At 48.7% G+C, this 27,063-nt stretch overlaps 1 protein-coding gene across 2 annotated transcripts in view; it reads right to left on the reverse strand.

Moving 5' to 3' along the window:
• Positions 1 to 26,847, reverse strand: part of sema4c (sema domain, immunoglobulin domain (Ig), transmembrane domain (TM) and short cytoplasmic domain, (semaphorin) 4C) — an 87,484-nt gene extending 60,637 nt beyond the window's left edge. The window contains exon 1 of one of the 2 annotated variants that reach the window (XM_035639696.2): positions 26,225 to 26,847. The gene's annotated coding sequence lies outside the window, so the exon portion shown is untranslated. The remainder of the gene's footprint in view (positions 1 to 26,224) is intronic. The other variant, XM_035639690.2, reaches the window with a different exon arrangement.
• Positions 26,848 to 27,063: the final 216 nt, after the last annotated feature.

Below are 27,063 nucleotides of genomic sequence, written 5' to 3' on the forward strand. Positions count from 1 at the left end.
ACACACACACACACACACACACACACACACACAGCTCCAGCTGCTGGCCGCCTGTGCGTTTGACAGGCAGCACATTGAGTGGCTGTGTGGAAGCCAGCCAGCCGCCCGTGAGTCAGCAATGACTAACAGTTTAAACCTGCACTTTCTGAGCTAATCGCCTGCATGCTCATTGTAAATGTGTGCGTGCGTCTGTGCATGTGGGCGGGCGCGTTGTGCACCCACGTGTGCGAGCGCGGCATGAGTGTGCACCACTGCCCGAGTGTGTTGTGTGTGCGTGTGCGTGTGCCGCTGCGTGCTGCCTCTGCGTGAGCCTTCGCCATCCGGCCCGATTGTGACAGCCCGGGCCTTTAATTGCTCCGCACCAAAATTTGACATTGTCTAATCTGACGGCACCCCGATGAGCGGAATAAAAGTGGAGCGACGACGTCCCCGTCGCTTCCCGCAATCGGCCTCGACAAGAGTTCAACTCCAATGCTCCGTTTGATCTCTGCACAAGACAACGCCACAGGATGCTAATCACATGCAAAGGCCCGAGCTTTGAGCCTGTGCCAACGTGTGTTGGTCTGCCGCGTAAGAGTGTGTGCCTGCGATGGCAGCTCTAATCAGCGGCAGGACTGGAAGAAGCGTGCGGCAATAAAGCCCCGACAAAATGCCTGCCAGTCCTCATTAGAGTCAGGCAGTCTCCGAAAACCTGGCCGACGTCGCGCACACACACACACACACACACACACACACACACACACGCCATCTTGCTGGACATCTGGCCGAGGTCGCGGCTGGATGTGAGCAATGAGCGCCAAACTGCCAGACCCCATATCACCCCAAAAAACACGGCACCAACACACCGACCACCCCACCAAAAAAAGGTTTGAGCGGAAGAGCTTGACTTTACAGTCTTTGTCCGCCACAGTGATTTAGTTGTGAACTCCGACCCCTCTAAGTGCAGCCCATTACTCGCAGGTTGTGATTTACAAGCTAAAATCCGTGGTGGCCGCCATTCACTGGGCCCATTATCAGCGGCGAGGCACGTCAGAGTCAATTCCCACTGACATCCCTCATGAGAGTCGTACATCCGTGCTCAACTGAAGGATCAATTATTCATTGTACCACAGAAATGACAGATATACAGCTGGCGGCGTGGCATTTGTATTCTTCATGCTTTGACATGTATGTGAAATATTGCGTCTGCTCTGCGCTTCTATTCAGGTTGTAGACTTTTGAGAAGATACTGACACACACACACACACACACACGTGTGTTTCTTTGAGTTGTCACTTTATGAATTTTAATAGATGATTTACTAAAGCTTACCGAAGCAGATCCACTATAAGCCATCAATACGAATTACTTCTGGGTTACAATTTTTTTTAAATACTCTTTGGCCTTTTGGACAGTATGACCACTTAAGAAGAAGACAACAACCCAAACTTTGTTCTTAGTAATGGTTTATAAGTAGTAGGAAAGACCAATTCAGTTGGTGAGAACCGTCGGGACTCAACTAGTTCTGTTGGTGAGAACCGTGGGGACTCAACGCTCAAGCAGAGAGTTTCGAAGAACGTAGGTGATCTCCCTTGAGAGGGAGATGGAGGACGTAAAAAGACGCTTTGAATGTGATGACAAGTGAAATAGCGACCACGACGAAGCAGCAGTCCATCGTAACGGAGCTCTTGAGTGAAATCGAACTGCTCAAATTACAGAACATGGAACAGGAATAGAAAATCGGCTACCTGGACAAACCGAATGTGTCGGATCAAGAACAGTACTCGTGGATGGATGATGTTATCGTTTCTCTTTCTGGCGATCAGACCACGGAGTTACATTCAGGCTGTGAAATATTAAAATGTTTATTATGGGTCCTTTTTTTTTTTAGAAAGAAGTGCCAAAATTATGAAAAAAATGCAATTCTCCCAGACTGCTTACTTCATAGGGCAGCAAAGTCCTACAAAATCTCCCAGTTAGAAGAAAATAAACAAGAGTGGTTGCACCCATTGGTAAGATGGATAGTAAACTTGTTTGCAATACTCTTAACATTTCCAATGGCAGAGGAAAATACCCGTTTGCCAGCTCCGAACTTTGTAATTGCAGCAGCCGCGGCACAGATGCTATCAAAGTCTCTGGCAACGCAGCGAAGTCAGAAAAAACATCCTCCACGTTTGGAGTGGTCTGAAGTCCTATTGTCTCTGCACTCTGCATTTGTTGGTGTTGACAGACAAAGTGATCGTGATTTATATTTCATTCAGCGAAGTGGGACCTTTCCGCCACGGTCCACTCATTTTCTGTGTGAAAGCGCAGAGCCCATGTCGGTGCTTTTGGCAACTGATATTGATTTGAGCTGAAGAGCCGTGATTATTATTCCCACTGTGCCAGAACACACAAGAGCAGCACCTGGTGTGTTGAGCTGAACCCCGGGAGAAACACATGGAGCAGGCGAAACACTATCAGTTGTCAATATATCCACAACATCTGTACAAGTGCTTTCATTACCACTGGCACATTCAGTGCTCCACAAAGTTCTATCGGTTTTTAAGAAAAGGAAAACAAAAATCTGCTCATGAGGGCAGTGAGTCCATTCACCTGGGTGTGTGTGTTTGTGTGTGTGTGTGTGTGTGTGCGCGTGTGTGTGTGTGTGTGCGCGTGTGTGTGTATGAGACATCTGTTTACATAAGTGGGAGGATGTGATGGTAAAGTACTGGTCCTATTCCCAACAAGACCCAGGGCGGTGAGGAGATTTATCCTAATATTTGTCTCATACAGGAGTAAAGCCTGACAAATCCCTCCTGCTGAGGTGCCCTCCAATAAAACCTGCAACGTACCATGCAGGGCTTTTCACGCGAACACTTTCACTCCTGAGCTCGGCTTTTCCCACCACACACGCTTTTATGGGTGTCAGTTTTTTTCCATCTCGTGAAATGTCCAGTAAGTGTGTGAATGCGAAAGTGCTGCTGCAAAATAAAAGCCAGTAAGTGCATAAACTTGTCTCGATTAAATCTGCTTTTCCTTAAAACCAGACTGTATATAAAAATGGATGTAGTCACCGGGTCCGGAAAATGGTGCCGATGCGGAATTGCCTGAAGCCTGTAATCTGTGGAATCACCAGCAGAGGGCGACTCACTGGTTGCATAGAAGTCTATGAGAAAATGACTCTACTTCTCACTTGATTTATAATGTCAGTAAACATTTTCCTAGGTATTGGCCAGTTTCAAGGTATACACAGGTATTATTCTAAGATTTCATTATCAAACCGTTATGACAAAGAAATGGAATTGAGGCTTGATATTTTAGTTTAACCATAAACTTTATCATAGAAAACAACTAAAAATGAAAAAAATACAACCAAATAAATAGAACTCGAATTAAGACAAAACATTTATTCTCATATCAGTTGTCAGGCTCTAAACACATTGGCCAAACGATTTATATCGGTCTGGCTCTATCAAAAAGAATGTCTTTTAATTCTCGTGCCCTGCGCTGCTCCTGTGCTCGGTCCAAATTCAAACTCCAAATGTTGCTCCTGTGCTCAGTTGGGAGTCTACTAAGTTCACGTCGCTGCTGCATACAAAGGGAGACCCACGGCTGCTGTGCCAATCATGCCCACATGGCACTGCTCCTCATCGCGTCTCTCTCCTACAGCTGAGAGCCAAAACCACAACAGCGCATACCGTACTCTTCTTCCGTTTTTCTACCCTTCACAACAAAAGCCCAACTTAAAAGCACTCAAAGCATTTTTCCTAAGCGGCAACTCAAAAACATATTCCAATATAGTGTAATGTTTTATAAAACATTTCCTAAACCCCAAACGTCCATAATAATACTAACGTGAATAAAATAGCACATCATTCGTCTGCATCCATTGGTAACCCCTCTTGGAACATCGAAAATGAACCGAGAGGTCCCAGACTAGTAGTCTGGCTACGCCGGGCTTTTTCTAGCCTCCAATTGACCTCACCCGCATGTCATGAACTGTGGGAGGAAGCCAGGGTATCCACAGAAAACCCAGAAACTTCTTCTCACGAGGCGACAGTGCCAACCACCGCAGCACCTCGCCGAACAGAACAGAGACAACTCCAGATACACCCCAACGAGAGCAAGATACTGCAAACATTTGAGAAATAATGACTCAACATGTATTAGAAATAAGTAAAGAATGGTAAATTGGAAAAAAAAAAAAGAACTTTGACGGAGTAGTGAGAGTGAAATGGATGAACCTTAGACCGACCTTGAGCAAGTTTCTCTCCCTTTGGTCCTCCATTTTCTGCTCTTTTGTTCTATGCCATCGTTAAGTACATCCGCAAGCGCACACGCACTTTCCTTTGCCTCTTCAACTGAGGCGGTTTCCTGACCTTCAGGCTTGTTAGAGAAAAAACATCTATATTTCTGAAGATTCAAGAAGTGGAAAAGTCATATTTCTGTAACTCACAGCCCTGTTCTTGTGGGGGAGGACGACCAGGGCTTGGCGTCTACGTCTAAGGTCTTGCGTTGGTCCTAAAGAACAATGGCGACCATTGAATTGGCAAACCACGGAAACATAGAGCCCTTCTCTGCATAGGCTCTGATTTTATAGACTCATTCAAGGTAAGAGTGATTCTTCTTCTTCTACTCCTGTGGAATAACCAGAGGCAGGGATATCCTGTTTCATTGGCTTTCATCTCACTCGCTGCTGCCGTCTGTCCGACAAAACGTAACTGGCCGAGGGTCCGGAGCTGCAGCTGAAATAGCAAATAGCCAGGGAACTCTACAAGATTGGAAGAGTATTGACAGACGGGAAGGGTAAAGAGTAATATATGTGAGCGTGGCTCAATTTATGCATCTACTCCAGTAAGTGTGTGCGTGTGTGTGTATATGTGTGTGTGTGTGTGTGTGTGTTCCTACGTGCATCGCATCCATATTGCAGTGTGCATAGTGCATTTGTGCAGCTTAATTTGTGCACAAGTGCATACTTGCATGTGTGTGTGTGTGTGTGTGTGTGAGTGTGCGTGTGTGTCGGTGACAGTAGCAGCGTGAGGTCGGTGCATTATCTCATTATGTGGCTCTCCCGGGCTGCGGGAGGACCCTGTCCCCGTCGGCCTCTGTGTTCATTATGGTGAGGGAGATGGAGGGCGAGACACAGACTGCCATCTCCCTCCATGGCAACCGCTGGACCCGTGGGGGCCCGCTGCTCTGCTGGCGGTCCCACTCAGCCTCCAGCTCCAGCCTTCGGGGACAGACACAGAGGGGAGTTGGACAGCTAAACAAATGAGATCACTTCCCACTGCTGAAGGCTACCTCAACCTGACCTGACTCCACGCACCGCCTATCGCTCACTGGGTCACTGGGCTGGCCCTGGACAGGTTGCCGGTGTATCACAGGGCCGACATAAAGATACAAACCTCCATTCATGCTCACGGTCAATTTAGCCTGACAACCTACAACCTGGACCAACACCCCCCCCCCCCCCCAAACTATCTCCATGGATACACACCTCTAGAGGAGAGAAGATGTGGCTTATTTATAATATGAGCGAACTGACCCTTTGACTGTAAACCTATTGATATCATTTAACTTGTGACGGAGACGGACAGTGGCAGTGATGCCCTGCACTAAATTACTCATCGTTCTATTCTTGCGAGGACATCTGTTCCGCCCTGACACACACAGCAGGCGACTGACGTCTGCACACACGCATACACACACACACACACACACACACACAGCGGACTGGACCTGTTCAGCCAGACACAACTGAAGCACATAATCACATCCACGGAAGCTGAGACAACAAAGGAGTTATATCAAGAAGGATTATCCTCATTACACCCACACGCACGCATGACCTGCGTGCATGCAAAGACGTATGAAGAGCGCGCAAACAAACAAGTGCAACAACATCCGACTGTTGCCCGCGACGCGATGAAGCAGAGGGAGCTGAGGCAGGAGAATGAAAAACTGGAATTCAGAAGATAAGTTTCAGATGGCAAAACCGGCGGGGTGATACGGGGTATTTGACAGTAGTCAACTTCATCTCAAAATAATAATGATTTGACCAAAGCACATGCAAATGAGAAAAGAAAGAAAGAAAGAAAGAAAAAACAGACACACACCCTCTTAGCAGCTCCGGCTGAGGTCATCTTTATTAATAAACCTCCTGACAACAGACACACTCACATCAAGGCCCTCACCCTCCCTCCCTCCCTGCCTTAGCTCCTGAGAAAATGGCAATTGCCAGACTGACACAGTGGGGGGGTTGTCTGTAGCCACACACACACGCACACACACACACACACACACACACACACACACACACAAACACACACAGACACGCACACACACGCAGCATGTCAGTGATCTGTCAGAGGGTAACAGTGTGGAGCAGGTGTGTGTGTGTGTATGTGTGAGTGTGTGTGTGTGTGTGTGTGTGTGGGGGGGGGGGGGGGGGGGTTGCAAAGAGAAGGCCGGACAGACAGGAAGTTTGCTGTGCACACACGCTCAGACATATGAAACACGCTCCGGCTCATTTGTTCCCACTGACGGGGGGGGATGGTTCTCAGATGTGCCTGAGGGGGGGGGGGGGGGGGGGGGGGGGGGGGGGGGGGGGGGGGGGGGGGGGGGGGGGGGACAGGTGTGCGCGAGTGTGTCGGTAACATTTCTGCATCAGAAGCCCGAGGATGTGTTTTTCTTCTGTTTTACTTTTTCCAGGTTTGCAGGCCTGCTGAAGTGCCTCTGAGCAAGTCACTCGGGGAGTCGGCATCAGAGCAGGTGAATAAATCTCGAGTTTCGCCGAGCAGGCGTAGAGGCGAAAACACTGGTTTGTAAAAAAAAAAACTAAAAAAAACAACAACGACAAGAGTCTGTGTTTTGGAGCGTGTGTCGCTACAGGTAGTCGTGATCTCAAAAGAAAAAAAAAAAGGGTTTGATCAAACCTCAAAACCCTTCTGAGCGGCTTAAAACACTCTGAGACAAGTTTGAACCAGCACTGGGAAGTTATCGCAACACCGGTAAAGTAAAATGATCTCAGAGCAGTTTCGCCGTTACTGCATTTTATTCCGTTCCATCCTTCTAAACATTGGCCACTGCTTATCCAGATCCAGGACGAGGTGGCCGTACAGTATGTTAACTCCTTAGCTGCGCCCTCCAGTCCTTTCCGGGGTTTGGCCTGTGGTCGCAACAGTCGGACGCCTCCGGAAGGACGTGTCCAAAGGGGGCCATCCCTAATCAGAGGCCTGAACTATCAACGGTTTCATTCTGAGCTCCTCCCTGCCGGCCGGAGCTCATCCCGCTGTCCCCTGAAGCGCAAAGTCCTACTTTCAGCATCCACGCGGCCTCGCCGGTCTACGTGACGGACATTTCGTCATCCGGGCCATTTGCACGGAGACTGAAGGATTGGCGCGATTACTGTATGACACAGGTCCATGCATTCCCACTGCAACACTGCATTTTGGACTGCACCTGGTCCGTTGCGGGCGACACCAGGCCCGAAGGGGGCTCGGAAGCAAAGTGAACTCATGTCGGCGACTTGCTGTATATTCAGCCGCTTTGGTGCTTTCTGTCTCCACAAAGGTTTGTGGAGACTGGAGCATAGTTTGGCCTGCAATCGAACACGAGTATGACGCCGTGTGTGCTCACGTGCACCATGGCGATCACATGGGATGTTCAGTATTAAGTGGAATTAGCGTGTTCATTCCAGTGTCTCGTGCTCCTGAAGAAAGAGGAAGTAGCTGTGTTTAAAAAAAAATTAAAAATCATGCATTTCTACAGCTGGTCTGAACCGCGATCAAATGTGGAGGAATCATAGTATAATGTCATCTTTTTTTTTTTGCTGTAGGTACGCACTTGTTTCCCTATAAAGCCCCACTTGCTGTCACTTGCCACGCTTCACACGCCGAGTCTTCTTCTAGTCATTCCAAACAAGCTGCCGCCGCTGCTGCCAAGAACAAGACGAGGGGGACCCCCCCCCCCCCCCCCCCCCCCCGATACTCCTCGTTCCAGAGGACCCTTCGCGGGGAACGCCTCGCACAACACCGAGTGTTGGCCGCGACAAGGCTCGAGTAGAAAACGCACAAGTAAAAACTTCGTGGACCCAGAATTCTGTCCTCGTAGTGGCTGGCGTGTTTGTGTCATTCGGCAGCAGAGCGAGAGGGGGAGAAGGGTGCGGCGGATTATCAGATTATTGAATCAAAAACCGCGAAAAACAAAGTCACGTCAGTTCTCCAAGGGAGCACAGGGACAGAGCGCGTGACGCGCCTCGAACCTCAGCGGATCGTCGTGGCCCGAATTTCACCATTCGCTCCGGTCGGGCTTCGGGTTTTTTTCCACCTCGAGTGGGGGGCTGTTTTGTGATATGTGTGCTCCTTTTGGACGCTGTGGAGCGGAGAGGTGGCAAAAGACAGAGCGGGTCCTCGTGCTCCTGAGGAGGACTGTGTTTACCACTGCACCGTCCTGCGTGTACGTTCAGACATGAATTCAACGATTGCTCCCCCAAAAAAAACGAGTGGAGAGACGCCAGGCATTTACATTCATCTCACTCTCCTGCTGCCGGCGGAACGGTACACGGACTGGCAGGCCCATGACCAACAAGGATTATATCAGCTCGTCATGAGATCGCAGCGGGCCCGTAGCCAATTGCTCGATGTGCTTTAAATCGCCGGGACCAGTGGAGACGAGATTAAACTCGCGACTCAAAATCCCGGGCTCACTAACACTTCATCTATTTTCCAATGTGAGCCTAACCGGAATCAATGGCGCAGTAATGGACAGTGAGAGACCGTGTTGAGATGCAATGGGAACCCGTTAAATGCAGCTGCTGGTCATTCGATGTGGATAGATTGCTTTCTGTGTAATGTTGTAAGGACAAATTCCCTCTTTCAAGTAGGCAGTGGGGGGGGGGGGTAAGGGAGAGGTTTGGGATGGGCGATGTAGCCGATTTGGTGGGTATCTTTGGAAGCTGCAGGTCATAAGCACTTCCGCTGCTCAGGATTTAGAAATTTGACTTTTAAATTGCGAAAGGGACGACTTTCGATTCGGCCTTCTCCGCGCAGTGTTATTTATTTATTTATTTTTAACCGGTGGAAAGCTCTCTGAGGCCACTCTGGCGCCGGCATGTGACGGCAGATAAATACCATGCAAACGGATTTCTTCAAGGCGGGTTAGCGGCTCATTAAGGCAAGTTCGCGGGGTTTTATAGGCTGGCAGCCACGGACGCTGCGGAGGGAAAAATCCCTACTTCATCTCCATCACGATCACAGATGGAGGCTCGGCGAAAAATCAGCTTGATATCATTCTAACCAAAACACGGAGATCGGCTTTTTATGTATTCGCACAGAGCTGCCATCCCATGCGGCTCTGTCACCGGGTGGCTTTTTTTTCCTCAACTCTCAATCGGCCGTCCCAAATTGCAGACCATTTTTGAATCATTTGAGCGTAAACAAACCTGCCTGCGAACAAACGCGACGCCCGCTGGTGGCCGACACACGCTGTCGGCGCCTCGCGCCAAAAGCACAGCGGTCGGGTTTCAAATGGCAACATGTCTTCAGTCTGGTGACCAGAAGCCACCTCGACACGGAACCCAAAGGCGGCGGCGAGCTGGCCGCTAGGACAGACTGACATGCGAGGAGCACACCTTAAGAAGTACGCGTCCGACTTGAGACACGTCTGTCTTTTATTTGTTTCGGTTGCATTATATGCAAATTGGGACGCGGAGACGCTCAAAGGGAAACGCGTTCCAAAGGTTGAGGGAAGTAGACACTTGCAATGAAGAAAAAGGCCTTTAAGACCAACCAAAGCACTTTGATCGCGGGGTTACTCTAAACCTCTCATTAAAATTATACTCAAAAGGACGACTACGCCAAAAGCCCTAAAAAAACGGGAACAGAGCGCTCCCGGGCCCCTTTCAGTCGAGTTTAGGAGGAAAAAGAACTAGGCCATTTTGCCGCTGCGATGGAAAGAAAAAAAGAAAAAAAAAAACAAACCCTATAGTGTCTGGGTGGCAAACGCAGAGGGGGAAAATGAGAGCGGTACAAAGAAATTAAATAGAGGCAGACGACAAATGAAGTGCCGAGGAGGCCCGTGGTCACCGGGCAAAAGTCCCGCTCTGTCACGTGTCATTGTCTGTCGGCGGTCTTTGCCACTCTCCCATTCTCGTGGGCATCGCTCTTTCTGACTCTCTCTCGCCGCGCGTCAGCCCCCTTTCTCAGGCTGCCACTCTGTCTACATGAATTTTTTCTCCTTTCGTTGATTTCAGCCTCCATTTTCCTCACTTCTTGTGTGGCACTCCCTCCCCCATTCCCCGTCTATGCAGCCCCCCCCCCCACAGTGCACCGCCGTCTGTTTTCAGTCCCTTCTTCTTTGACGGAATAATATGACAATTTTGGGAAACACACTTTTTTTGGGGGGGTCGTTCAACTGCGTAACCTGAGCATGAAGCCACAGCCAGAAGCCTAGAGACGACACGTTACATTCTCTAGTGTTCGAAAGAAACAAGTAACTTTGCTGTTTGCGATTTGACGACTAATTCTTCAAACATCCGCTCGCATCCATACCAGTGTGAATTTGTGCAGCGTCTCTGGATAAGCACAGATTTTGTTTCTGTTCTCTGCTGAGACGTCGTCGTCACTGCGCCCGGCTGTTGTTTACCACGAAAGACTTTGATTATGTAAAACCACAAACTGTTGTTTTTACATTTCTGCTTCTGCACAGCTTTTTTTTTATTAGGGAGCCTTGGGTGTTGGAAGTTTCTTTTCTTTCTTTTTTACTGCCGTTTCCCCCTTTGCCTCCGGTCTGTACGCTAGGTACGGTGCCCTATGCACTGACTCCAGCCATGTGCGGAAGGCACAATCATCAGAATGATGTCAATCACACACTCGGAAATAAAAGTCAAATTTGAATGTTTCCCTCTTGTCCTTTCTCCCTCTCCGTCAGGTCTAAGTAGTGTCTACCTGTGCCGCCCCCAGATTTAAATGAATAATGAGGGATTGACCCGTCTCCTGTTCCCCTTCCGCAAGAACCAATGACTCAATAAAGTCCACGCCGACTGCTGCTGCCAGCGCAGCGAACACACACACCCGCAGTGGGAACGATACACCGACGGCTTCATGCTGTGGTGGCAGTCTCGAACGTGTTTGAGAGCTTGTGTGATTAGGGTCGAATGTCACTGGGCGACAACCCAGGTGAGACGCACACGTAAATCCTACCAAAAAACAATTTGAAGCCCTCATACTAATCACACACGCCCTGTATGTGTGTGTGTGTGTGTGTGTGTGTGTGTGTGTGTGTGTGTGTGTGTGTGTGCTCACATCTTAATCTCCCATCTTAGACAAACCCAGCAGACAATCTAGTAAATGTTGTTAATAAAGTCTAGTGGGAGGTCTGTCTGTGGGTAGACACACACACACACACACACACACACACACACACACACACACACGCACACTCACACAAATACAGACACCCACAAAGTGCACATATATATAATTAATAAGACTTAAGAAGATACAGACACAAAGCACTCAGACAAAGGCGCAGCCTCACAAACACACACACACACACACACACACATACACACACACACACACACACACGCACACACACACACACACACACTCACACAAAGTCAAGGACACAAACACACAAGGACATGCTGGCACAGGTACAATACACACATTCACACTCACGTTCAGACACAAAGAGATAAAAATGCACACATGTTAACACACACACACGCACACACACACACACACACACACACACATATTGATGCAGACACAAAGAACCAGCCACACAAACTCAAGAGAGACAAAGGCACAGACACAAAGACACACTGCGACAGACGGCAGACGGCGCGCAGCAGCGCCTCCAGAGCCGCGGCGTACAAAGCGGCCCCGGCGACGAGCGGCACAGTCTTCCTTCGCCACGAGCGCCCGCTTGCGACGCACTGCGATATCGAACGCGGCCCGCGAGAGGCCAGTTTCAGACGCCGCGCATCGCGGTTAGGCGCTCAGCACTGATCCTCCGTACACCAGCAATCCCACACTAACACTGACTACCTGTACCACACATTGGACAAAAAAACAATGGTGAGGCGGTCACTGTATGAGGTCGAGGCATTGTGATGCCACAGTTCCGGCCAACCTAAGTGACGCAGGGAAAGACTCGAACAAAGTTTTGCTGGAGTCAACTTGGAGAGCGACTGAGTGCGAGGACGGCAGCGGAATCTCACGGTGAGTGAGTGAGTCACGTCGTGCCTCCCGCACGCTCGAGCCAGGCACCATGCACCCATTGTCCGTCCGCAATGAATTTCAATCTCCTGAGCCTAAATGGCTGTACCCACGTGTTAGCTTGATCTCCAGTAGAAGTCAGCATGTGTCAGTGTCAGTGTCAACTCTGGGGAAACACATTTGATACCTTTTTTAGAGAATTTTTTTTTCCTATTCCTTACATCAGATAGAATTGCAGATTTTCCACAGGTACCCGAGTGACGCGACAGGCGACGTGATTGTTCGATTTGACTTTAATGTTTTCATACTTGCCCTTTAACCCAGGAGGTATCGGGTCATGACCTACTGTTATGTACTGTATGCGTCACAGTTAGTCATCACTTTGATATGGAGCAGTGAATAGACAAGATAGTTTCCCTTTTAGAAATGATTAAACATTTCCTCACCTCACTTTTCCTTTTTGGAGTGCACGAACTTGCTTATTGTCTTTCATCCAAATTTCTTAAAGGAATATTTTTTTTCCCACATTTTGGCAAATGCACTTCCTTCATCTCCGAGAGTTAGATGAGAGGATCGACACCGTTTTCATCTCTGCCTTGTTCAGCGCAGCATAAAAAACTGGCAACAGGCGTCCTGTCGCCCACCAGCTCCTCTGCAGCTCCCTTATTAGAAAGTTATGACTCGTTTGCTGAAGTCGTACAAAACTCAAAAGAGCAAAAATGACACTTTGCAGTTTATATATGGGGTCATGCAATGGCACATTCTCATATATAACCTCCTGTAAAACCACACATTGTCATTTTTACAACTCTGATTCAGCTTGCTTTGGCTTCTGTAGCAATACATGATCACAAAGGCACAGATACAAACGCAGGCACGCATTCAGCAAAACACACAACGCCAAAGCCCAGTGTTAGGAACAGACAGAGAGAGACACGCGTACACACACACATACACACACACACGCACGCACACACACGCACACACAGCAGCAGCAGCAGCAGCAGCAGCAGCAGCTAACTTAATTTCAAAATCAATTAATTAAAAAGCATAGTCTGCTCCCACTGGGAGTGAAAGACAAATTTGAGTAATTTAATCCTGGTACACAAATCAGAGCCATTCAGCTGCAGAGATATGAGAGGACAGGATGGAGGGAGGGATGGATGGATGGATGGAGGGAGGGAGGGATGGATGGATGGTCAATGAATTTTAAATAGGGGAGGCAATCTAACTCGGTCGCTTCCGATTGACACGACTCCTCTTGCTCTTCCTATTTTAGTGTAATGCTTCTCCTGTATCTATCTATCTAAGCATCCATCCATCCATCCATCTATCTATCTATCTATCTATCTATCATATAGAAAGGGAATAAACAGACTATCAGCAGAAAAAGAGAGCAGGCCTGTTGCAGTGTGTGTGTTTGTGCACGCGCGTGCGTGTGTGTGTGTGTGTGTGTGCAGCTCCGTGGCTGGTCTTACCCCGGGCGAAAAAAATCATAATAAAGAGTTTGACTTTCTCTCCTCTCCCTGGTGATCCTAAAAAAGACTTTGCCTAATAGGCCCAGAGAAAAAAAAAGAAAGAAATAACAACACCGCGAGATAAACTGTTCCATATGCTTCGGCTCTGTGTGTGTGTGTGTGTGTGTGTGTGTGTGTGTGTGTGTGTGTGAGAGCGAGAGAGAACGTGTGTGCACGCATTTGTGCACGTTTGACAAGGAAAGTGTGAAAGCGTTAGTACAGGTGAGTGTGTGTGTGTGTGTGTCTGTGTGTGTGTGTGTGTGTGTGAGTGTGTGTGTGGGTGTGTGTGCGTGTGTGTGCCCCGAGAAAGTACACGTGGTCTTCCATATTTGTCGGCCTGTTTGAGAGGCTGTGATAGTGCATGTGTGTGTGTGTGCGTGTGTGTGTGTGTGTGTGTGTGTGTGTGTGTGTGTGTGTGAAAGCATAGAGTAGGGAAAGGAGTATTTAGATCCTTTCCTCGAGTAAATGCCACAAATATCTCTGCTCATTGAAACCTGTCTGTAGTCTCATTTTGTGATCTTGATAGGTTGACATTTTTTTAGGTTCATCTTTTTACAAGGCTGCACGGCGGCGCGGTGGTTAGCACTTTCAGCTCACAGCAAGAAGGTTCTGGGTTTCGAATCCCGGTTCAAACCAACCAGGGCTTCCTCCCACAGTCCAAAGACATGCAGAATGGGGTTAGGTTAATTGGAGACTCTAAATTGACTGTATGTGAGAGTGAACCGTTGTCCATTGTATGTATGTGGCCCTGCGATAGACTGGCGACCTGTCCAGGGTGAACCCCGCCTCTCGCCCAATGTTAGCTGGGATTGGCTCCAAATTTTACCCGACAAGGAGGAAAAGCTGATCGTCGCAGTCTCTGACTTTGTAATTCTCTGATAATTACATTATCGACTTATCGTACGATACATGAATTTGAACTCAATCATTTTTTATTAACCTCAATAAGAGCCATTGTGTCTAAATGCTTTGTTTGTTGACATTAGATCCGTTCTCGTCGCAATCAATTACTGGTTTGGTCTGTAAAATGTCAGAAAATAGGGGATTTCTTTGTATTTTTCTAAAAGGCACCGTGACTTCAAATTGCTTTTTTGTCTGGGCCTAAACGCAAAGTCTACACTTTGGATAACATTTCACAAAATCGCGTAGAACTTGCACACGCGACGGCCGGAAGACCTATACGGCAAGCTCCCATGACTCAAGTTGCGAAAATTGGACTTAAAATTACGACACCGTTGTTTATCGCACTAATTTCTGGGACAATATATCGTGCAAACAAAAAGTAGTCATCGTGACAGGCCTAGGTGCGTCGTTTACAAGTTACGTATGGGGCGGCAGATGCATAAGAAAAAAAACTGTCCAGTCAGAGCACAGTATGTCAAATAAGCGCTTAACACAACAACCCCTAAAACCACCGATCCATGCGGCGACAGGTACTTCAAAATCTACTGTGTATCTATTAATTCACTTACAGTTCAAGCTGCAAAAAGCATCCAATCTAAGAAAAAGAAAAAAAAACACTGGAGAAGGGAAATAGCTGAGTCTGTTGCTGAGAGTAACTGAGAAAATGATATATATACGGGCCGACCGTACGGCGTCGTGGAAGACGCTGAAAGTGAACCATGCTGTGTGGCGGTTAGCGCTGTCGCGTCCCCGCAAGGAGGCTCTTCGCTTGCATCCCAGTTCACCACAGCCAGGGCCTTTCTGCGCGGGGGTTCTGCACTCCGGTTTCCTCCCACAGTCCAAAGGCATTTACTTATGTTTTGTATGAATCATCTTAACATGTAAACAGCTGCCAGATATATAGAAGGCTAATGTTGGTACAATATTTCAGCAAATGTTCATTCTTTGGAAGCATGAAGACAGTGTGTGTGTGTGTGTGTGTGTGTGTGTGTGTGTGTGTGTGTGTGTGTGTGAGTGTGTGGGTGGGGGTGGGGGTGGGGGGGGGGGGGTCCTGCATGTTGAGAGGTCTATTACAAAATACACAGGGAACTCAGCAGTGGGGACTAAGTGAATACGAGTTGAGCACCATGAAGAAAAAGATGTGAAAGATTGAAAGAGACAGAGAGAGAATAAAAGAGTGAAAGGCAGGTTGGGAATTGATGGTGTAACTGTTGACCGCTGGTCGGCTCTTATCTTGGTTTCTCAGGGCTTGTTTCTCTGGGCCCGTTTGTTTCTGTCTCTCTTTCCAATCTCTGCCTTTTCTCTAGGAGCGGACCAAACCTGGCAACGTGCAAACTTTTCTCAATTTGTTTTGGTCCTTCTCTGCAACCCCCAGTCCTTTGGGCCACATCACTGCAGCTTCATCCCTGTGAGCACCCACTTCTTTTTTCCTCTAACATCCCTCTATCACGACAGTCAGACATGGTGCAGGGAGCGGTGGACTGGAAAAGAGCAGCGGGGGGGGGGGGGGCAGCCATCTTGGGGTCAAAGGTGAGCCTGCAGCAGGACAAGGGGCCGCTGAGGGGGCAAACACAGAGTCTCCCTCTCTTTCACCCCCTCCTCAGCGCAAAAGCCAATACCCCGCACCTCAACAATACAAGCGGTACAGCTGCAGCCCGGCTCGAAGGGAGATTCTAATTCTGGGCTAATAGGGTCGATGAAGCCTTATTTATGCTTGAATCATATTCCTCCGACAAGGAAGAAGAAGACTAGTAGTCTGCAGCTCCTGTAATGTTGTCGTCACCATCAACTAGCTTCGGCGCGGGGAGGAAACACCAGCTACCGCGGCTTTGCGTGTATTCAGTTTCCAGGGCAATTCCTCTAGCTGTACCGGACAGCTCCCAGTGCGGAGGAAGACTCTGAGCGCATCGTCGCATACATCAACCGTGTCAACTGTTTCCTCTGTTTTTCTCTGTGTCGGCGTCAAATACTCAGCGGCATCGGTCTGATCTCTACCTTACAGTCAAGATTCACCGCGGCGTCCTTGTCGACTCTCAGATCTCATCGCATCTATCATGGGCGAACGGAGAAGCAGACGAAAAATACAGTAGGTGAGGAGGAGGAGGCTGTTGTTGAAGATCTCTCGATTCTGCACAGCATTCTGTATTTTCTTTCTTCTTTTTTTTTGCCGTTTGACAAATCTTTTCACAAGAGGAAACAATAACGGCGACAGGTTGCCTCGCTGCGGTAGAGTTTGCAGCCGCTGTGAACACCGTATCACTTCCTCCTCGGCGGTACGGGCATAGAAACGGAGCGGTGACACATGGGCTCAGATCGCGCCGGAGTCGTCATTCTGGGATCCGTCATTCTGGGATCCGTCATACTGGGATCCGTCATACTGGGATCCGTCATACTGGGATCCGTCATACTGGGATCCGTCATACTGGGATCCATCATACTGGGATCCGTCATACTGGGATCAGTCATACTGGGATCCGTCATACTGGGATCCATCATACTGGGATCAGTCATACTGGGATCCGTCATACTGGGATCCGCAAGGCAAAATTCGATTGCCCCCCCCCCCCCCCCCCCTTTTATCACAATTGGAAATATCTTCAATAATTCATGCTGGCTCCTTTCCGGGACATATTCAATTAAGGGGGGGATGGACACAATGGACATATGGACATATTCAAACAGTGTTTCACACACTGTTTGCCATCCTCTTCATACTGGCCAAAAAAGTCTCCTAGTAGTACTTACTGCTCTTTCATTGATTTTTCAGCAAAAAAAAAAGTGTAGCATTGACTTAATACTTCATAGGCTTAGTTTCCATGAGGAAGTACAGCACTAAGTTGCCTTTGAATTTCCAATTAGAGGTGCAGCAATGGGTAAACATCTATATATATATATATATATATATATATATATATTCATTTTGGAGGGGGCTAACGACGTACTCTAATTTTCCTGCCGGCCAAGATTACACTAGACAAACAGCAGGAAATGGGCTGGGAGGCTCTCCGACTCCCAACAGCTACCAAGGCTAAGCCACTCCCACACACTGGCTCAACGGTGCTCTCGGAGAGAGCAGCCTTTGTGGGGGCCCCCCTGCTGCTGATAGGTCTCCGCGGGGCCCCTCCGTAGTGCCTACCCCGGAGAGCGGCCATTAGCCCGGCTGCAGCTCCTTCCTGGATGAAACTGTGGCTTACCAGGCCGCAAGCCGAAGGGCAACTTTTTATAGTGCTTCCCAAAACTTTATGTGAGAGTGTGGGGCAACAGCTCGGGAGGGGCTGGGCTTCATGGAGTCCGCAATATAGTACGTGTGTGTGCATGCATGCATGCGTGCGTGTGTGTGTGTGTGAGCTCAAGCTGCGCGGTCCCAGCACTTCCTGCCCACTAACGGCCAATCCCACGGTAGGGAGGGTGAGCTCTATCGGACCAGAACAATGCCAGAAAAAAAGGCTGTCATAAAAAACAAACTGCCATGCTCTGGTTAGCACAGGGAAGCGGAGGGTGGGGGCCTACTTTCCTCTACACACACCCCCCACCCCCCGACCCACACACACACACACGCACGCACACACACGCACGCACGCACGCACGCACGCACGCACAATTTCGCATATCCAGCCCATGCTCCAGCATTCTTCACTGTTATCTTTTGTTGCTCGCCCATTTACATGCACTATCTATGGAAACTGTGCTTGAAAACAGCAAGAAGCAAGAGCTGAATATGCAAAGACATAAACTCTAGGCAAAATACAAACACACAAAGACACACACACACACACACACACACACACACACTGGACCCAAACAGCTTGGACAAGTCACCAAAAGCAGTCTGGCAAAAAAAAGAGAGAACAATTCCAGCGGTCCTTTGTGCACAGAACACAGTGCGGACAAACCGAGCCGGAAAACATCTGCTGAATCGCAACCAACAAAACAACAAGCTGCCGATGAACAGGCACGTCGGGGGGGGGGGGGGGGGGGGGGGGGGGGGGGGGGGGGGGGGGGTACTAAATACCTTACACCGTGCCCCTGAAACACAGTTGGCCCGCTGACAAGGTTTTTGGCCGCGCTCATTGCCGCCTCTCTCTCTCCGATCCAGCTTCACAGTGTCAACCCGGGCCAAACGTGGGCCGACTCAGGAAACGGGATGAAATGCCAAAGATGAGTGAAGATGGAAGAGGAAATTACTGGACAGGTATCAACCATAACGAAGATTTGTCTCCCCGGGTCTTCCTTTGATCAGAAGATTGGAAAAGGCGCGTTGCTCGGCCAACGGCGGATGCTGCTGTGGAAAATAAAGACAGGAGCAAACCTTGACGATCCAGCCGTAAAAAATGACATTGCAGTGACGACTCGTTAAGGGGATAGTTTCATATTTTGCAAAATATGCATATTCTCTTTGCTTGCCAAGAGTCAGATGGCAGATCGATAGCACTCTCATGCAGAAGCTGTGAGTTAAACACGCTGGAGCCAGGAGTGATTATCTTAGCTTAGCATAAAAGACGGAAAGCGGGGAGAGACCTGGAAAGCTCTCTCGGCACAACGATAACAAAAATCCATTTGCCAGCGTCGCTACGAGCCCATTATGAAGACATTATGAATCGTTTAAAGGAATGGGTTCAAATCTCATGTTTTTCTCCTTCTTCCCCCAAATCATCGATGAATCCGATTATCATTTTCTCACTTCAACTGATTCATTGTTTGGTCTACATCCATCCATCCATCCATTAACTATACCGCTCATCCTTTGAAGGTCGCAGGGGTAGGGGGCGGAGCCAATCCCACCTGACAAGGCACACCCTGGCAAAGTGCAAAAAAAATGTCTTCCTGGTCAGATATATATATAAAAAAAATGCTTCACTTTACATAAACAAGCGATTAACCACAAAATGTAAAAAAAGAAAAAAAATTGTCTTCGTTTTCGACACAGAAACGATAGCTAGCAGACCTTAGGGTTAAGGTTCACAAATCACGGTAAGTTTCATCCACAATCTCTCATACAAGAATGAGAAATAAGGTGTGTAAGGAAAGTGACCTGAAATGACTTCAGCTTGACATTATATGTAAAATACAAAAAAATAAAGAAAAAGATATATTCGGGGGGCGCGGGGGCTCCCGTTAAGGGGGCGCTCCCTATTCAATGGTAGGGGAAACACTGCTGAGATACCGCGCTGTCGTCACTTTTTATGAAATTGATCTTCCTGAACCCTACTCAACCCCCCCCCCCACCTTACCTTGCTGACTCTATATGTGAACTGTTTTATGGTAAAAGAAAAAATGGATGGAGATGTTTTTAATTGAGAGATATGCACATTCGTACAGAGAGCAAAACAACACAGCGAGTCAGTGTGTGTGTGTGTGTGTGTGTGTGTGTGTGTGTGTGTGAGGGAGCGGGGGGGGGGGGCAGCAGATGGACAGAAATGGTCAGCTGGTAACAAACAAGCAGGTCAGTACCCTCCTCCACCTCTGTTCTACCACTCCATAAATAATACAGGGGGTCTGACGCCACCCAGAGCAGCTCCACCACGCTTTCTTCTGAAGGCCCTGTAGCTCTCAGAGCGAGTTACATCGAGGCACGCAGAGAGCTGCTGGGTGCGCCGAAAGAAAGCGCAGACTTTTATGTTGCGGCGCGGCGTGCGGATTACCCTCCATCTGTTCAGACAACAATGATTCGATTTGGGTGAAGCCTCTCGCCGCGTTCTGACATTTTTGAGAATGATCAGTGCTACTTTGGGGAAATTAAAAAGATACCCCCCCCCCCCCCCGCCCCCCTCAGTATTGCCAGAGCGAAAAGATTTGGTGCATCCAGTCGCACTTGCTCCACAGATCTGCCTCCAGGAAACATCCGTATGCACCATATTGGATTTTCCATCACTGACTTTCCTGGAAACAATTCTCCCCCCTCAGGGGTTATTTATTTATTGATCGGCCCAAAGGGGAGCCGCATCATTCATAGAGGGTGACACATATGTATAACTGCTTTGCGGTCTACATTCTAAGTGTATTGCGTTCTATTGGCAATGATAGCAATTTTTGACAATAACACCAATAAGTCTTCATTTGACTGAATTGAATTGAGAGAACGATCAGTGCCGGCTGCTCCCAGGGTACTGGCACCGCTATTACCAAAAGGATTATACCACTTCCCCTCCATCCTGGCAGAGTTCTCATGTACAACAGGCTGAATATGCACTTGTCTGTTCAATTAACGCGGAGCTGTGTAAGTGGTGAGTTCGCACACTTTGGCAATGCAAAAAAAACAACCTCATTATGCCGGTCGAATTGGGCCGAAACGAGCGAGGGAGAGGAGGAAGGAAAGAGATGTGTGTGTCAGCGGGTGAGAGAGACAGACGATAAGAGAAGGAGAGAGAGAGAGAGAGAGAGAGAGCTCCGAGGGAAGGCTAAGTTGCAGAGGAGCAAAAGCTTCTCTTCTCGGAAACAACTGCAATCACAGCTGCTGCCAAAACCCTCTAGATCCATCCTTAGTGGCTGACGGAAACTTCTCAACAGGCCTTAAAAGCCACTGAGAGGGGGGGCGTGCATCGGTTTGTTTGTGTGTGTGTGTGTGTGTGCGTGTGCGTGTGCATGTGCGTGTGCATGAGCGCGTCCTTCAGCTTTTGCACGGCTCATGTACGCTATGAACAGTTCTCTCTCATCAAAGTTCAATCATCTTGGAGACCACTTACATCTCTGTGATCTAAATGCAAATAAAGAAATCACAAACACATGCGGAAACATGATCATACGCCGTCAACACTTTGACTTTGGTGCATGGTTCAGACAAGGATGTCAAGGGGCAACTTTGGGAAGCACGGGCCTTAAAAGAACAAGCGCGCTGCCAATCATACGCCGTAATTAAGTGATCGCGCTAGAAAATTGGACTCGTCTATTGTGCATGAGAAAAAGAATAGATCTCTGAGCTGAGGACGCCCCACAATGCAATGCTCAAAGGAAATTGAGGTGCTACTCGAAGCTGGAAAAAATGAATTTTTCGGGTGGCGGCGAGACAGCTCCAAGGAAAACAATAACAGAGACAGAGAATAAAATAAAAGCGAGAAAAACATTTCAACTTTTTCCTTCGGAGGTTAATCTGGCCGTGACATTTTGTCTGACGCAGTTCGATAATTGCCTCAGTATAAAATTGTTAAGACTGTTTTGGGGGTGTTTTTCCGCAAAAAAAGTGCATTGCATACAATGTTTGCAATGACATGTCATACATAGCACTGAGACAAAAGACACAAACCAATTTTCACAACCAACGCTTCTCTTGGGCCGTAAAAACTGACGGACATGCTCGTAGCAGAATGCTAATGTCAGGCGTACATGATAATCTCCGTATCATCATTTTTTCAGCTTCCTTTCCAACCTCTTAGAATCGGACAACCCTCAGATTCTAATTGTGTCGCGACTCATCTTCTCTCGGTCGATTCACAGCGCAATTACATTTTCGCTGCGGGGCACGGACGTAGAAGTCGGACGGTGCTGTTCTTCTACAGATAACACTCTTACAGCAGGTAGTAAGAAAAGGGAGAAAGGACAATGAAACAACAGCCCCCCCCCTCAAAAAAATAGTATGAGTATGAGGGATGGTTTCCGACACACTCATCCTCTCCAGGAAAGGCAAACCAAAATAAAGGCACATCACAGGAACCGAGGGAGGAAGGACAAGAAGCAACATCCTCGTTAGAGGAAGCGACAGGGTTCATTGTTTTGTTTTTTTGGGGGGGGGGGTTGATAACAACCGAGAACTAAAGAGCTGAAATCAAGTCGGTTGTCTCAGGCACCTTTACCGCAGGATATCAATAATTAATGTGCCAGTGACACACGCTAATGTGTATCAATACAGTATGTCTGCGTTCGTGTGTGTGTGTGTGTGTGTGTGTGTGTAAATGTGTGTGATTTAGTGAGTCTGTGAATTGTTTCCGGTGTCACTGTTTTTTTCCAGTTGCCAGCTGTGGACTGTCAACATCTTTCTCAACACACGCACGCACACAAACACACAAACACACACCCACACATCGTCTTGCCTCAATAGATAATGAACCAATAGCAGTGGCGGGGCGGGCCCGCACAAAACCGAAAGCATGACAACATAAGGTTCCTATCACTTTGACCCTGCACCTACGAAAGCCCATAGACCATGATGTTCTCACCAACACGCCTCCTCCTTTCCTTCTACTCCAAACATCAGCCTGAGCAGCCCGGCCCTGCCCTGCCTCCTGCTGTCCCCCTCCAACACACACACACACACACACACACACACACACACACACACACACACACACACAGAAAACACCCATCTGCTTCTGCTCTCCTGACCTTGCATCTGGCCTGGCCTGAACCACATCTGTGTTCAACACACACACACACACACACACACGCCCGCGCGCACACACAATGACGTATTAAAAATTAAAGACAAAAAAGGGAGTCGGATGGGGGGGGGGGGGTTTAGTTCATGCAGCAGAGGGCACGGTCAGAGCTGTGAACTCTCCTCAGCTCAGCAGGAAGCTCCGCAGCAGACACAGTTTGAAACGGCAAACAGGCAACAAAAGCAAATCGGCTCTCGATCGAGATTTTTCAAAGAAAAGAAAGGCAGATATTTACAGGAATTAAACGGTTGGTGGGATGAAAAGGATGTTTGTTTGTTTGTTTTTTTTTGGGGGGGGGGCTCCTGTGGGAAGCTGGCACATCAGCTGTTGCCGAGAAGAGGATGTGAAAGAACGAATCCACTCCCGCCATCCGAAACGCGTTATCCGTGCATAGCGAATTTTCGGATCTGCATGCCTCTACAACACCGTGAACACAGGCTGAACGTCCCGTACATGTGACGCTGATGAGTTACATAATCGTCCGCCGCCGCCGCCGACGCCGCCACGGGAGTTTGCTGTGCATTCAGCTGCTCGCCATGTGGGCCACGGGGCACTGTTTGTCGCACTGACGTGATGCATGTGACACCGAGTTGACAATTAAACACACAGTGCAGACGGGGGGCATCTGGCGCAGCGGCGGTTTGTAGCGGCTATGACGCAACGTTGACCCCTGGGTGTCAGAACGCGCAGCTCGTGTCTCATACAGTGTGCGTGTACGGAAACACACACACACACACACACACACACACACACACAGAAGGGGAAGAGTTCGTTCATTGACCAAGCAGAGAATGAATGCAACTACTAACTAACTATATACCAATTATTTGTTTTCTCGCCTTTTTTAGAGGTGGAAAAAAAAGCCATTCGAAGATGGTAAACTTTAATGGCCGTTATCTCTATTTCATGGCATTTTACAGACGAAGCGGGGAATCGATCGATGGGGAAAGTCATAACAGCAGATTGATCAGTTGATGGAACCAGCTGTCGGTTCGCAGCCCTGTGGTGAAATGTGCAGCTGCAGCAACTCCACGTACCGCGAGACGCCCAGAGGGGACATCTGTCCGACTTCTCCTCAAAATATCACATTTTAAATCTGTTTTTTTTGCCGTACAGCCGGCGAGGCTGCGCGCGTATGCCCGAGCACGACTGCGAAAGCGTGCCTGTGTATGTTTGGTTCTTTGTCTGCCTGACTTGTGTGCCGCTTAATCATGTGTGTGTGTGTGTGTGTGTGTGTGTGTGTGTGTGTGTGTGTGTGTGTGAGCAGCATGAGTAGTGTGCGAGGGATGATGGGGAAGGAGGCTGGCTCATCAGGATGTGGAGTCCATTGTGTGTCCGACAATGAAGAGATCGGGTCGACAGGAGTCCTGTGGCTCTCTCAATGGAGGTATTAACATCTGGGGCCAGAGGGCTGCAGCGTGTGTGTGTGTGTGTGTGTGTGTGTGTGTGTGTGTGTGTGTGTGTGTGTGTCTTTGTTGCAACTGCCATGCATAAAACTAGATTTCCAAGGCTTTCTTTCCCCCAGACTCGTACTAATGCAGATGTCAGGACGAATCCTCCGAACAGAACCAAACTGCTTTGAAAAACCTTGTGTCCTCGTGAAAACCTGCTTCAGTCCTGAATAAATCTACTCTGTGTGTGTTTTGTATGAGGCACATTGTGTGCAGGCTATTCTTAAAGGGCTGTGAACTGGATCACACAAATTAAAAAACGTGTGCCAATTGAACTTTGGTAGCATCATTCTCCACCACGTCCCCGATGATCTGCTCGGTGCTAAAGCTGAATTTTTATTTTTTTTACCAGAATATTACTTTCATCAATCTTCGCAGGGATCGGAGGTCAAGGCCACAATGTTATGAGATGGGAACTAAAGAAGAACAAAAAAATCACAACAGAAAGCGGTACTCAATCTAACACTCGTCATAAAGTCGTCCTCCCTACGTCCTCCATCCTCCATGGCAACGACATGACTCCCCCATATCGTACCCACATCCTCTACAGTCTTCAGTTTGCCTCTACTGTCTGTTAGTCAACTGGCAGTGGCACCATCCAGCTTGTAAAAGAAAAGAAAAAAACAGGGAAAGGAAAGGAAAAACAGGCGGGACCCCCCCTCCTCTTCCTCCTCCTCCTCATCCTTAAACTACCACGTCTTTACACAAACCCCCTTGCTCACTGTCCAGCGTGGACGCCTGCCCCCACTTCCTCCCCTGTAATTACAATAATCACTCAACTGAAGCTAATACTTACTTCATTAAAGGAGGGGGTGGGGTAAGGAGGAAAAGCACTCCACAGTAATATCTCGAGTCAGTGGATTATTGTCACTGTAAAAGCGACACTGGGTGTCATCTGAGGAAACGGGGGGGGGGGGGAATAAGAGGGCGGCATTGGTTGAGGGCGGCTGTCCCGCCTCACACCTATGAAAGGGAGCACCTTCCACACAGTATTCATCACGCTGGGGGAACTTCAAAAAAACCAAACATGAACTATCTGTTGTGTCCAGGCAGACGACACAAGAGAGTTTGGACTATCACTGGGATATGATATGGATGCCCCTAGAAAATATTAAAACAGTATCAAACAAAGAAGGAAGAGTAGAAGTTCATCACACACACAAACACACACACACACACACACACACACACACACAGTCCATATTTTTTTGGTTTTATACATTGCAGGCAAATAATAAGACATGAAGTTACACAGTGGGATGGTGGAGTGGTTCTGGCATGGCGCAGCACACACTGGGTCCATGATAAGTATGGCACTGTGAGGATCATAGATCATAGACACGTTACACTGAGCTGTGTGGAGCAGCAGCCTGCTGTAGACACAGGCACGCTCGAATGAGAGCCGGGACCTGGAGCCCCCTTCCAACCGCTCCTGGCCCCGCAGTGCGCTGTGTTTACGCTGCGCGCAACGCGGAGAAAGTTGCACCACGTCGAGTCCCCGCGCAAGGGCGCACAACCGACACGAGCTCCGACGCGTAGTAGGACAAGCAAAAGGGGGTCCCTTTATTTCCAAGGAGGTTAAAAAAAAAATGAAGAAGAAGAAGAAAAAAAACGAGGGTGGCTTGGGGGGGCTTCATGGCAACAGTTGGAGATCCGGACTCTGGAGCGCTGAGGATGTTTCCAGCCGCTGCTTCCCCCCCCTCGGTCCACTTTTTTTTTCTTTTTTTTTTTTAATCCACAAGCAACTCGCAGAGATCTGCAAAACCACCATTACGACAGAAGAACGGCCGCAAACTTACCTTATGGTCGCGGTGGTGCTGGTGATGGCGATGGTGGTGATGGTCGCAGGCAACGCGTCCTCCTGCGCTCCCCTCTCCGTCTCTCGCCCCCCCTGAGAGACAGATCCAGTATCCTTCTCTCTCCGCTTCTCGCGTCTTTCCGTTATCTCGGATTTGTCCTACTTGTGTGTGTGAGTGTGTGTGTGTGTGTGTGGAATTGGAGTTATATATTATTCCACATCCCCGTCAATATCTGACGAATTCGCCCCGGGCCTCTCACTTCTCCCCCCTTCTTGTTGCCTCTATTATTTGCTCTGTTTTCGGCTGAAAGGCAGGATCGAGCCATATGATCCTGTCATTCGGTTCCTGCGCGGAGAAAAACTGTCTCTCCGCGCAAACTCCCCTCCCAGGGCTTTGTAACACGAAACCGGAGGGAGGAGGAGGAGGAGAGAGAGAGAGAGAGAGAGAGAGACAGAGAGAGAGAGAGAGAGAGAGAGAGAATTACGGTGGGGGGGAGGAAAGAAAGAAAATGAGAGCGTGAGTCTAATCCACTATCTGAGACGAGCTGGCTGCGTCTTTCCGCCTCTGTATCTCTGCGCACAAGTTTCAGCGGTCCGAAGCGAACGGACGCGTCGGAGCAGTCGTGGCGCTGCGTCCCTGTGCCAATCTCCACTGGGAACGACGTGAGCGCGCGCGCGCGCGCGCGCGTGTGTGTGTGTGTGTGTGGTGCGTGGCGCTGCAGCGTGTGCGCGCCCCCCCAGCCCACTTCTGCAGTACGCAGCACAGCAGGGACCAGGGAGGATTTCAAAAAAGGCACACAAACAGGTCTCCGCCCATTAACCCGGCTGAACGAGGGCCCC

Source organism: Scophthalmus maximus, chromosome 3 (assembly GCF_022379125.1).
Source record: "Scophthalmus maximus strain ysfricsl-2021 chromosome 3, ASM2237912v1, whole genome shotgun sequence".
NCBI classification, from domain to species: Eukaryota; Metazoa; Chordata; class Actinopteri; order Pleuronectiformes; family Scophthalmidae; genus Scophthalmus; species Scophthalmus maximus.